General features: G+C 44.4%; 1 protein-coding gene across 3 annotated transcripts in view; it reads right to left on the bottom strand.

The window, feature by feature from the left end:
• The window catches only part of TOLLIP (toll interacting protein), a 56,885-nt gene that overhangs the window by 21,101 nt on the left and 22,247 nt on the right, over positions 1-13,537 (bottom strand). Inside the window, exon 1 of one of the 3 annotated variants that reach the window (XM_063438519.1) lies at positions 1,717-1,856. The exons of the other annotated variants lie outside the window; for them this stretch is intronic. The gene's annotated coding sequence lies outside the window, so the exon portion shown is untranslated. Of the gene's footprint in view, positions 1-1,716; positions 1,857-13,537 lie in introns of those variants that run through there. 3 annotated transcript variants of the gene reach the window in all.

Genomic DNA, 13,537 nt, shown 5'->3' with positions numbered 1-13,537 from the left:
AGACTGAAATACTGATTTCATCAGATTTCTAATTAAGTGGGGTTTATTCAACAAGTCAGGAATTATGGATATTCGACTAGTGGTTGGAATTATTTGTAAAGACAGGGGAGCCAGGAAATGGCTAAATTAGATCATGTGATCTAATTTGCCCATTTAGCCCAATATCTGCAATTTACTTTTCAATTGTTCACTGTGTAATGAATACGGTTTTATCTAACTGGGCAGCCTGCTGTGTGCCCTTACCTGTTTAGTCTCAGGGTGTCAGTGTAGTTAGCCTGAAGGGGTTTGGAGGTGATGGCAGAGAAAATGTATAGTATAAATGCAGTAACTGATAACATGTGAATGAGGAGGTGATTGACTGTGATTCCAAACAGCCGGAAGAGCACGCTATATAGTTAGAAGGAACCACGGTGGGCAGGGAGAGCGGAGTAGAAATAAAGGGACATTCAGATTCAGAGATTGTGGAATTAGGCCGAAGTCAAAGATACAAAGTTGTTTGAGAGAAATAAGGTCATGTTTAAAAAGAGAATAAACACAAACTATATGACAAAATAAATGTTAAAGCAGGACAGTTAGTGAGTCCAGTCAGGCTTTTAAAAAATATTGTATGCCATAATGTATGGAGTGCCATGAGGGCACTTGTATACACACTGTTTCAACGCAGATAATGATGTCACCCACAGGCATGATGATGTGCGTCTTTTACACCCCCTTGCCCCTGTACACTGCTCAACAGAATCTACTGGGTGTAGGACAGAGGAGAACAAAAAAACAAATTCGAACAAAAATGCCATGTGCTTCAAAGTACATATTCTATCTGGCGTCCTTTTAAATATGTAGCTAAAGAAATTAGAAATATAGAAACACAGGAGACCAAATTGTGATGGATGATACATGGCAGTGCGTGAATGAAAATTATATTGCTTGGCTATTTGAAACTTGAAAATACTCTATGGCGGTATGTAGAACACCCCAGAAAATCCCTGGCATCGTTCAGACAATATGGCTCATTTTTTCCATTTCCTTCTTTGACACCTAAAACAACTGTAGGTTTATGTTCTGAGAGTCCAACTACAACACCAAAAGCCACTCTGCCACCTGGCATAGGCAATCAAGGTGTGTCAGGCAGAAAGTCTATAAAGCCATTCAAATTTTAATACATGATTTATGGTTTTAAAGTACAATCTATTTCCTATCAAAATCTATATACATTCATTATAAAGTTTTCAAAACGTGCTCAGTATTGAGACAATGTTGTAATAACAAGTGACACTACAATATTTTATCGTTCTACTATTATATAGGCCTGTCACCAAGGTGGACATAACGTTCCAAGGTATGGATTATAAACAGGGCTGATACTCTGTGTGTATGTGTCTATTTCGCTGCCTGCAGTATAAGATTGTTAATTCTGAATTGGTTTAGGTTAGCTGGTTGTCTGTGCTGTTTAACGGAGTCAGCGACCTAGATTAAGCTACTAGACTCCACTGTACGATCACCTAAATCCACAGACTGCAATTCTATGGAAAAAAAACTTTAATGAAATGTAAAAAGCAGTAGTTAAGGGAGTCCCACCAGGTATCCATTTGTGCTGGATCTGCAAAGCCTGTGCTACTATTAGCGTTCGTTCACACAGTGCAGAGCAACATTTACCACTATTAACCCCTTTGCATGTTAAAGAAAAAAAACTAACACACTATACAAAGATTTATGTACCTGAGTCAGGATCAGAGGTGTAAATTCAAGAAACAATTGGAAGTTTATAAAAAGCAATAGACAATAAGATCAATGAAGCTTGTGCCGTCTGTGCTCTCCTAGTGAAGTGTTTCTGCATCTGTTATGCAGAGATTACTCGCCCCTTCTAGAAAGAGGAAGGTGTTGCTCCTACAGTATACCTGATCAAGAGGTGTGTATACAAGACTGCCTGGAGAAAGACCTTTGTATGGGTAAAAAAAAAAAAAAAAATATTCATTCACAGTTGGATGTATATGTATACCATGTGAAGTATTTATAAAAAAAAATAAATAAAACAAAATATGATACATCCAAAATTCCAGCATATATTTATAACTCTTCAGGCTACCTAAAACATTCATCAGAGAAGCCCAAACCATACATCTGGGGCTGAAATCGTCTTAGGCTCGCAGCACCTACTCTATACAGACCCTTCTCAATGGGAGGCATGGGACTCCCCTATCTACAAAACTATTACCAAGCAGCAATATTAAGTCCCACTACTCTCAGCCTCAATTCAAGCCCCCCTGGATTCATATTGAAGCTTGCCACACAGGAGGATAATCTTGCCTTGCATGGACACCAAAACATATACACATAACTCCCCCAACACCGCACTCCCTCTCAGTCACTGGGACAAGTATAAACTTAAACACAAACTAGCAAAACACAAATTAGCCTACTTTCAGCTAATTTCATCCCAAGCTTTAATTATAAAATAGCCTACTTTCAGCCCTCATCCCAAGCTTTAATTATAAAATATGGCATAAATACAAGATCTCTTCCCTACGCCAAGTGACTCAGAGTTTAAGGTCTTACAACAAAAGGACGGCATTTCAAATATTGCAACATTTTCGGACATGCAAATTAAAGCTACACAAATATTATGAAAGGAACAAAAAAAGATGCACATGGACAACAGCTGTCGGAGGTGGACAAAATACCATATGCTTAAGGTTAATGCTCCCCAGTGTGCTGCCAATCATTCAAGGAACCAATCCCCTCCTTACTGAAGTACCAATCCCCTCCTTACTGAAGTATGAAAAAGATTAGAAGCTCACTCTCAGAGACTCACAAAGAAAGAACTATCCTGAAAAATGCTATATCGCTGTATACAGTTCCCACTCGCTTAAAAAATGATGACCCCCCAAAATCTGACATTTGTTGGAGATGTCAGGTTGGTACTGGCTCCATGCTTCACACATGATGGTCCTGCCCACAACTAACCCAATATTGGGTGGAAATAGCTGACCTAATACACGCCTGCACAAACCAACATTCTCATACTTGCAACACCAGAAACCTTCTTACTTCTTGCATTCCCAGACGGAATGCAGCACTCACTACTAGCAATCTGCCCCAACTATCCACTCATGCATTGAACTAGTCTCCATAACCAATATATATTAAATAATGGCATGGACCCAATGGGATCTCTACCTAAACTCCAAACCAAGGGTCAGACGGCTGACATGGTCATGCGCCGAATTCCACAGCTGTGTCTATCCTTCCGAAATTGTGCATATCAGACAATATGCACTCACACCATTCAATAGTATGTATTAGTAAACTGGGGTACAACACTATCCGTAATGAATAAACTGTGAACTATGCATAACAATCAGCCCTTAAAGGGACACTATAGTCACCCAGACCACTTCAGCTCAATAAAGTGGTCTGGGTGCCAGGTTCCTCTAGGGTTAACCCTGCCTGCTGTAAACATAGCAGTTTCAGAGAAACTGATATGTTTACATTTGGGGTTAAGCCAGCCTCTAGTGGCTGTCTTCCGGACAGCCACTAGAGGCGCATCTGCAACGCTGGAGGCATAATATGCCTCCATCACGCAGAGCGACCATAGGAACACATTGAAAAATGCTTTCCTAAGGTCATTTTGAACGCGCGCGCGCGGCAGTGCATGCGCATTCCGCTCCGCTGACGTCAGAGGGAGGAGAGGTAAGGGAGCCCAGCGGTGGAATAAGGTGAGTAACTGAAGGGGTCAGGAAAACCGGGTCAGGTGGAGCCTGAGTGTCAGGAAAACCGATTTGTTTTCCAGACACTATAGTGATCCTTTAAACAAGATCCCCTTCCCCATCTACCCTACCTTCTGTAACTATGTTATTCTGTTATGTGTTACTTTTCATACAAAAAGTACATTTTGTGACATCTGCTTGCTTGCATTTCACTCATGATACAGTTATATCACTCCTCTCAATATATGCAAAATGACTACAACGTTGTCAAACAATACCATGTAATATTGTGAATTCACTGAATGTACCTTCAATAAAATAAAATCAGTGTCTTCGTAACTCCCTAGATGTAGAAGGCTTAGATATTTAAACAATTCTAATAGCAAATACATAAAAAATAAGCAATTGTTTTAGGCCTCTATTCAATTCGACTGGAAGTTTTTTTTTTTAAATTCATTTTTCAGTGGATTTAATACCAGCTGTTGCCTGGTTGGCAGCTCAAAATACCTCCCCCCCAGGGGCGTAGTAGCCGCGAGGCAAACAAGGCATTTGCCTTGGGCGGCATTTTCCAGGGGGCGGCAAAAAAAGCCGCCCCCAAATGCCCAAGGCAAATGTCTTGTTAGCCTTGCGGCTAACAGACATGCCGGCGGGCTGCTGGGCGATCGGGCGGCACTGGCCGGCCGACCGGCCGGCGAGGGAGCACTTCCCCTGAGCTGTCTGCTCAGCTCCCTCGCCAGCCGCAGAGTGAGGCTGGGAGCCGGAATATGACGTCATATTCCGGCTCCCAGCCTCACTCTGCGGCTGGCGAGGGAGCTGAGCAGACAGCTCAGGGGAAGTGCTCCCTTGCCGGCCGGCCGGCCGCCCGCCAGGCAGTGCCGCCCGATCGCCCAGCAGCCACTGGACCACCAGGGAGGAAGAGACACCCCCCCTCCCCAGCATTCCCAAAGGTAAGGAGGCTGTGGGGGGGGGGGGGGGGGGGGTGTTTCTGTCTGTGTCTGTTAGTGTGTCTGTGTCTGTTAGTGCGTGTGTCTGTTAGTGCGTGTGTCTGTTAGTGCGTGTGTCTGTTAGTGTGCGTGTGTCTGTTAGTGTGCGTGTGTCTGTTAGTGTGCGTGTGTCTGTTAGTGTGCGTGTGTCTGTTAGTGTGCGTGTGTCTGTTAGTGTGCGTGTGTCTGTTAGTGTGCGTGTGTCTGTTAGTGTGCGTGTGTCTGTTAGTGTGCGTGTGTCTGTTAGTGTGCGTGTGTCTGTTAGTGTGCGTGTGTCTGTTAGTGTGCGTGTGTCTGTTAGTGTGCGTGTGTCTGTTAGTGTGCGTGTGTCTGTTAGTGTGCGTGTGTCTGTTAGTGTGCGCGTGTCTGTTAGTGTGCGCGTGTCTGTTAGTGTGCGCGTGTCTGTTAGTGTGCGCGTGTCTGTTAGTGTGCGCGTGTCTGTTAGTGTGCGCGTGTCTGTTAGTGTGCGCGTGTCTGTTAGTGTGCGCGTGTCTGTTAGTGTGCGCGTGTCTGTTAGTGTGCGCGTGTCTGTTAGTGTGCGCGTGTCTGTTAGTGTGCGCGTGTCTGTTAGTGTGCGCGTGTCTGTTAGTGCGCGTGTCTGTTAGTGCGCGTGTCTGTTAGTGCGCGTGTCTGTTAGTGCGCGTGTCTGTTAGTGCGCGTGTCTGTTAGTGCGCGTGTCTGTTAGTGCGCGTGTCTGTTAGTGCGCGTGTCTGTTAGTGCGCGTGTCTGTTAGTGCGCGTGTCTGTTAGTGCGCGTGTCTGTTAGTGCGCGTGTCTGTTAGTGCGCGTGTCTGTTAGTGCGCGTGTCTGTTAGTGCGCGTGTCTGTTAGTGCGCGTGTCTGTTAGTGCGCGTGTCTGTTAGTGCGCGTGTCTGTTAGTGCGCGTGTCTGTTAGTGCGTGTGTCTGTTAGTGCGTGTGTCTGTTAGTGCGTGTGTCTGTTAGTGCGTGTGTCTGTTAGTGCGTGTGTCTGTTAGTGCGTGTGTCTGTTAGTGCGTGTGTCTGTTAGTGCGTGTGTCTGTTAGTGCGTGTGTCTGTTAGTGCGTGTGTCTGTTAGTGCGTGTGTCTGTTAGTGCGTGTGTCTGTTAGTGCGTGTGTCTGTTAGTGCGTGTGTCTGTTAGTGCGTGTGTCTGTTAGTGCGTGTGTCTGTTAGTGCGTGTGTCTGTTAGTGCGTGTGTCTGTTAGTGCGTGTGTCTGTTAGTGCGTGTGTCTGTTAGTGCGTGTGTCTGTTAGTGCGTGTGTCTGTTAGTGCGTGTGTCTGTTAGTGCGTGTGTCTGTTAGTGCGTGTGTCTGTTAGTGCGTGTGTCTGTTAGTGCGTGTGTCTGTTAGTGCGTGTGTCTGTTAGTGCGTGTGTCTGTTAGTGCGTGTGTCTGTTAGTGCGTGTGTCTGTTAGTGCGTGTGTCTGTTAGTGCGTGTGTCTGTTAGTGCGTGTGTCTGTTAGTGCGTGTGTCTGTTAGTGCGTGTGTCTGTTAGTGCGTGTGTCTGTTAGTGCGTGTGTCTGTTAGTGCGTGTGTCTGTTAGTGCGTGTGTCTGTTAGTGCGTGTGTCTGTTAGTGCGTGTGTCTGTTAGTGCGTGTGTCTGTTAGTGCGTGTGTCTGTTAGTGCGTGTGTCTGTTAGTGCGTGTGTCTGTTAGTGCGTGTGTCTGTTAGTGCGTGTGTCTGTTAGTGCGTGTGTCTGTTAGTGCGTGTGTCTGTTAGTGCGTGTGTCTGTTAGTGCGTGTGTCTGTTAGTGCGTGTGTCTGTTAGTGCGTGTGTCTGTTAGTGCGTGTGTCTGTTAGTGCGTGTGTCTGTTAGTGCGTGTGTCTGTTAGTGCGTGTGTCTGTTAGTGCGTGTGTCTGTTAGTGCGTGTGTCTGTTAGTGCGTGTGTCTGTTAGTGCGTGTGTCTGTTAGTGCGTGTGTCTGTTAGTGCGTGTGTCTGTTAGTGCGTGTGTCTGTTAGTGCGTGTGTCTGTTAGTGCGTGTGTCTGTTAGTGCGTGTGTCTGTTAGTGCGTGTGTCTGTTAGTGCGTGTGTCTGTTAGTGCGTGTGTCTGTTAGTGCGTGTGTCTGTTAGTGCGTGTGTCTGTTAGTGCGTGTGTCTGTTAGTGCGTGTGTCTGTTAGTGCGTGTGTCTGTTAGTGCGTGTGTCTGTTAGTGCGTGTGTCTGTTAGTGCGTGTGTCTGTTAGTGCGTGTGTCTGTTAGTGCGTGTGTCTGTTAGTGCGTGTGTCTGTTAGTGCGTGTGTCTGTTAGTGCGTGTGTCTGTTAGTGCGTGTGTCTGTGTCTGTTAGTGTGTGTGTCTGTTAGTGTGTGTGTCTGTTAGTGTGTGTGTGTGTCTGTTAGTGTGTGTCTGCTAGTGAGTGAGTGTGTCTGTTAGTGTGTGTCTGTTAGTGAGTGTGTTTGTCTGTTACTGAGTGTGAGTGTGTCTGTTAGTGTGTGTGTGTTTCTGTTAGCGAGTGTGCATTTCTGTTAGCTAGTGTATGCGTATCTGTCAGTGAATGTGTGTGTGTGTGTATTTAGAATGCGGGGCGGGGGGAAAGGTTGGGTGGGGGTGGCGCGGGGGGAGGGGGGGCGCCTGAGTTTTGTCCTGCCTAGGGCAGCACAAAACCAGGATACACCACTGCTCCCCCCCTCTTTTTATTATTAGCTCCCACTCACGCCTAGGGACGGAAAAGGAACAAGAACATGAGGATTCCCACTTCCCATTTTTTTTTCGGAGATCCTACACCAACAAGCCAAATGCAGCACTTTACAGCCCACTACTGCTCGATCTGAACTAATCAACTCAACACCCAAACTACCTGATTTACCTACAAAGTGGGAAGGAGGCTGGCGACCCGAGGTAACTAACCGGCTACCTCCGTGGAAAAAGCGGCACTGTGAATCCTGGGCGGTGGAAGCAGCCGATCCCCTGCTACAGGGCAACCTAGCTGCAAAAAAACATGAAGCTGTGCCCCGTTAACAACTCTTTTCCCGCCCCCCCCCCCCCCCCCCCCCGGACTGGCGGGTGTAATCCCGGGCTCCCCCCAGAAGGCAGCCCAACGCCATCAGTTAAGCCGGCTACGGGAGCACCCTGCGGCAGTCAAACTAAGATAGCGGATGCCACATGGCTCCTAGCTCCAAACACTAACCCTGATGATACACTCACCAGGCTGGACAAACTGTTCCTGGACTTCTGGCAGAGGCTTGAAATTAGGGTGACTAAGCATGCCCCTACACAGCCAAATGCTCCCTTTCACCAGAGCCCATCACCAAAGCTTGCAGCACCATATCGGGATAATGACCCCACACAACGACAGCACAAGCGGCATGCACAGCCCAAGCGACGGACAACCCGAAGGCCTCCCATGAAGATGCCGAAACCCACCATGAAGCTTCCACAAAGAGCGGCACCGCCTAAAGACCAGCTAGCAGCAACTGAGCTCCCGCACTGCCAACCATGCTAAGCATACCCTGAAGCATCTCACTGGGAAGTCTGCACACAGCCTGCCATGTGAGGGCATCAGCTGAGCTGGGCCACGTAAAGGGACTTATTGGACTCTTGGCTACCGTGCCTGCCTATAAGATACACTGGGACTGCCATCAGGAGTTACCATTACTGTTGGGGGCCTCATATAGGAGACAAGCTACACTAACACATTCCACTGTCAAGATAGAAAGACCTAGCTTAACCAATGTTTAATCTTCTAATTTTGCCCAATTCTACTGACAAGTAGTATAGCCTGTTCCCTTCTATATGTAAAGCTGTCGACACCCAACATACCTAGCTTGAGTATACTGCAACAATAAGCATGTTAGATGACAGTTAATCTGCGCATATTTCCTTAGTTCACATAGCAACTGTTTATTCACGCATGTCATACCAGTCTTATTATTAACTTCTAAAATGTGCAGACTCCCCCAAATGTTAACCCTTGCCTCACTTGCATATACTATTGGGGCATTGCAAACATGTATTGTATATCTATGCGCAACCAAAATAAGGAATTTAAAAAAAATAAAATAGCTTTAAACAATATTTTCTATCTAAAAAGGATAAGCATAGATGTAGCAAGGTCACAAGGCATCCTGGGGAAAGGCTTATATGTGCTCCCTGCCAAAACCCTCTCCCCCACGAAAACTTTAGGTTTCCATGATGCCCAAAGCCCACCAACCCAAACTAAAGTGTCCTTCTTAAGGAAAACACTGGCGTGCCTGATGCTTCTTATCGAACGTTCCAGTGTGGCTTTTGGGGTTTTGCCTTTCCCTCCTGAAGCACCCCAGTGAGAATACTCCTTATTGGTGTGTGCATTTCCCACAAAACAAAAAGGCTTGACAAAAGCCCGTTGTGGGGCCTGAAACATTGTTATGCTCTGCTCCTATCCCAGAGGTTGACAACCTATGGCACTCCAGATGTTGTGGCCTACATCTCCGAGAATGCTCTTACAGATTTAGTAAACAATATCTAGAGTGCTAAAGGCTGACTATCCCCTGTCCTATCCTAAACATCACCAATCTGCTACCTTTATGTTAATCATTTTTCACGCTACGCAACACAGGTCCCAAACCATGCCAACGGCTACTTATCCCATACGGTTACTGCATACTACTTAATACAGTTCCCAACTCTCATTCCCAAGCCATCCAATCTCACAGAGCCCCTATCTCACGCTCCTGTGGCCCATTATCTCATATCATCTACATTGCAGCCCTATGGCACTTTTCTGACTCCATGAAACAAGGCTCGAATGCTAAAGTCCTAAGGTGTATTTGCCTAAAGTAACAGTGTGAGTGAATTAAGGGTCCTATACATTTTACATTACTATAGGCACTGTAATACACACATCATTAAGACCTGCATATTACTAACATATTGGGGGTTATGTAATAACCCTTCCACCCATTACAGAGCAGATAAGTGAAAAGGTTAAATAGTTCTTTATGATTTGTATTAACCCCACATGCACAGTTCCAATTTTTAATCTATCACCAGACATGCACCTCATTAAAATCTTTTGGAGCTGCGGAAGACCTCCTGGTGTATGGTGGTGTGGCACGGCTGCACTTCCTATAGCTGGTGCTATAAGACTATGGGATGTGACTTTGCACATCCTTACAGTAAATAGCAACTGTGTTCAGTATCGCCTGAACCACTGCTTCTTGGAGTTAAGCTCCTTTCTAAGCTGAGGGGAATCTCAATAATTCAGACAACCATGCTGGCTTCTTCCACCAGATGGCAGCATGTACTGCAGCCAGAGGTATGACCCATAAGATGATTTGGATTCAATTTCCATTTGCAAATAGACCACCACAAATATAATACTTAACAAACTAGCTTTCCTGGCACTATCGCTTACCCCTCCACCCCTTTCTCTCCCCCACACTGATGGTGCAGAAGGGGTTTTAAAAAAAAAAAAACACAGCAATCTGGTACTTATCTGGTTTCAGCGCTGATGTCCATCAGAGCTGGCTCGGGGCAGCCGGCAGGGGAGAATTAATGTGCATGCACGGCAATGGCCCCCATAGGAATGTATTATTCAATGCTTTCTTATAGGGTTTTGGGTGATGCTGGACGTCACCATGAATAGTGTGAGGCTATCCAGTGTCAGTTAAGCAAAAGTCGCCTAACAGCCCGGATGTCCCACTAGTGGCTGTCTGACAGCCACTAGAGGTGGAGTTAATCCTAGCAGGTAATTATTACAGTTTCTTTTAAAAATGACATGCTCCGGGTTAAAGGACCACTCTAGGCACCCAGACGACTTCAGCTTAATGAAGTGGTCTGGGTGCCAGGTACCTCTAGGATTAACCCTTTTTTTATAAACATAGCAGTTTCAGAGAAACTGCTATGTTTATAATGAGGGTTAATCCAGCCTCCCAATCCTCTAGTGGCTGTCTCATTGACAGCCGCTAGAGGCGCTTGCGTGCTTCTCACTGTGAAAATCACAGTGAGAGCACGCAAGCGTCCATAGGAAAGCATTGTAAATGCTTTCCTATGCGACCGGCTGAATGCGAGCGCGGCTCCTGCCGCGCATGCGCATTCAGCCGATGACGTCGCGATCAAGATGGAGAGGAGGAGGAAAGCTCCCCGCCCGGCGCTGGAAAAAGAGGTAAGTTTAACCCCTTCCTCTCTCCAGAGCCCGGCGGGAGGGGGTCCCTGAGGGTGGGGGCACCCTCAGGGCACTCTAGTGCCAGGAAAACGAGTATGTTTTCCTGGCACTAGAGTGGTCCTTTAAGGGACAGTTCAATGAGCTAAAGTGGTGTGGGTGTCTATAGTGTCCCTTTAACTACTCATAACACACAATGCACCCTACAGTCACCCACATACAGTTGTAAATGTCCAACACGCAAACGTTACATTGATATACTTCGGCATTGGGTATTCAGGAGTGTTTGGGAAGTTACGTAACCAGGAAGGTGAATATTTGGGAGTGTTTGAAAACTATAGCATAACTATGTGGCCTTCCGTCTGCCCAAGTTATATGAAGGACAGTGCTATGGGGCATAAAACTGTGTGGTTGAACCAACAGAGATTCTCAGGTGCCAGGCATGAATTACCAGCTACCAATGCAAACTGATGTCACGAAACAAAACAATTGTATTCATATTACTGAATATTCAAGGTGCTTAAACAAACACTCCAAGCTTGTTGTAGTAGTTATGGTGCTAGGAGTACTTTTTAGAAAAGTTTGACGTCTACCTGGTATCCGCCAGGTGCCACTAAAACCTACAGGAGCACTGCAGGGCTTAGTTCAGGAGATCTAATGGAAGCTCCTAAGCAACTCCAGCTCTCCTGGCTGCTGAGAGGATGCAGGGAATGCAACCCCCCAAAAAAGAACACTTCAGGCACCATAAAATTTCAGGAAAAACTCCCTAAATTGGCTATTCTGGCTTTAAATTTGAAATTCACTCAGAATTAACCTTGAATTTTGACTTCAGTAAATAACCCAGATGGAGTGCAAGCTTGGCAGTCACTAAACTTCTCATAAACAAGCAATGAATTAAATGCTTTATGAGAAGTAACGGATCCTGCTGCCAGCTAATAGGACAGTGAGAAATCATAGACAGTCAGACAGACACAAACAAAGTGGGCCAAAATTCAGAGTATTTTTTTTTTTTTTTTTTTATATTAATGAACCAATCTCAATGATATTCCATACAATGGAGGTTCTCCTTATGGCAAGGACATTGTGAAATAGATTTAAGAGATGTTGACATCTCATACAACTCTTAAGTCCCATTGGTAGCCAGGTTCCTTCTCCCATACAACAAATTATTTTTAAAAGGACACTATAGGCACCCAGACAACAATCTCATTGAAGTGGTCTAGGTGCAGTGCCGTGTCCCATTTAGACCTGCAATGTAGCGTATATACTCGAGTATAAGTCGACCCGAATATAAGTCGAGACCCCTAATTTTACCCCAAAAAACTGGGAAAACTTATTGACTCGAGTATAAGACTAGGGTGGGAAATGCAGCAGCTACTGGTAAATTTCTAAATAAAATTAGATCCCCAAAAATTATATTAATTGAATATTTATTTACAGTGTGTGTATGAATGCAGTGTAAGAGTGCAGTGTGTGCAGTGTAAGAGTGCAGTGTGTGTGTGTGTAAGAGTGCAGTGTGTGTGTGTGTAAGAGTGCAGTGTGTGTGTGTGTAAGAGCGCAGTGTGTGTGTGTGTGTGTGTGTGTGTGTAAGAGTGCAGTGTGTGTATATGTGATGCAGAGCCTTGGTGGGGGGGTGGGCATTTAACCCCTTAAGGACCGAGGACGGTTCAGGACCGTCATCTGCATTTTTGCCTTGCCGACCGCTGACGGTCCTGAACCGTCCTAACGGTCTGAGTTACTTACCCGATCGCCGGCGTTAGTCCCGGTGTGGGGAGACTGCCTGCAGCCCAGACAGACAGTCTCCCCATGGCAGATTAGGACCCCTGTGGCCATGTGATCGCTCAACAGGGCAACCACATGGTCACAATAGGTGTCCGTGTGTCTGCCTGCAGGGGGACTGTCTGTGCTGACAGGCAGTCTCCCTGCTAGTGTAAAATCCTAAAAAAATAAAGGTTAAAGTTAATAAATAAAAATAATAATTATATATGTGTGTATATATATATATATGATATATAGACGTATATTATATATATATAATATACGTCTATATATCATATATAATGTCATACTAAGTGTATTTTTATATTAATATGTACATATATTAATATAAAAATACACGTATATATATAATATATATAATAACTATATATATTGTATATATATATATATTATTATAAAATACAAATAATAAGTAATTTAAATTAAATAAAAATTTAAAAATACAAATTTAAAAAAAAATATTTTTCTATATGAAATTTTATTCTAACTGTATTTTGATATTAATATATATTTATATCAAAATACACTTAGAATGAAATTGTATATATATCTATGTATATATAAATAAATAAAAAGAATACGAAATATACATATGTCCATATACAAAATTACATAAATAATTATATAAATATACACGTAGACGACTTCAAATATATAAATATGCATATATATTTAAATTCTACATGTGTATTTATGTAATATTTTTACATAATTAAGTAATTTTATTGATTGCAATTTAACCTCTTAAGGACACATGACATGTGTGACATGTCATGATTCCCTTTTATTCCAGAAGTTTGGTCCTTAAGGGTCTAAGGGACCTGCCTGCCAACCCAGGTCGAAAGTCCAGATAATTTAATTTGTTAGCACTGTATTTTACCCTGTAACGTTCTACGACATCCTAAAACCTGTACATGGGGGTTACTGTTTTACTCGGGAGACTTCGCTGAACACAAATATTAGTGATTCAAAACAGTAAATCATATCACAGCGATGATATTGTCAGTGAAAGTGACTTTT

Source organism: Pelobates fuscus, chromosome 12 (genome assembly GCF_036172605.1).
Source record: "Pelobates fuscus isolate aPelFus1 chromosome 12, aPelFus1.pri, whole genome shotgun sequence".
Lineage (NCBI taxonomy): Eukaryota > Metazoa > Chordata > Amphibia > Anura > Pelobatidae > Pelobates > Pelobates fuscus.
This window is presented reverse-complemented; position numbering and strand designations above follow the sequence as displayed.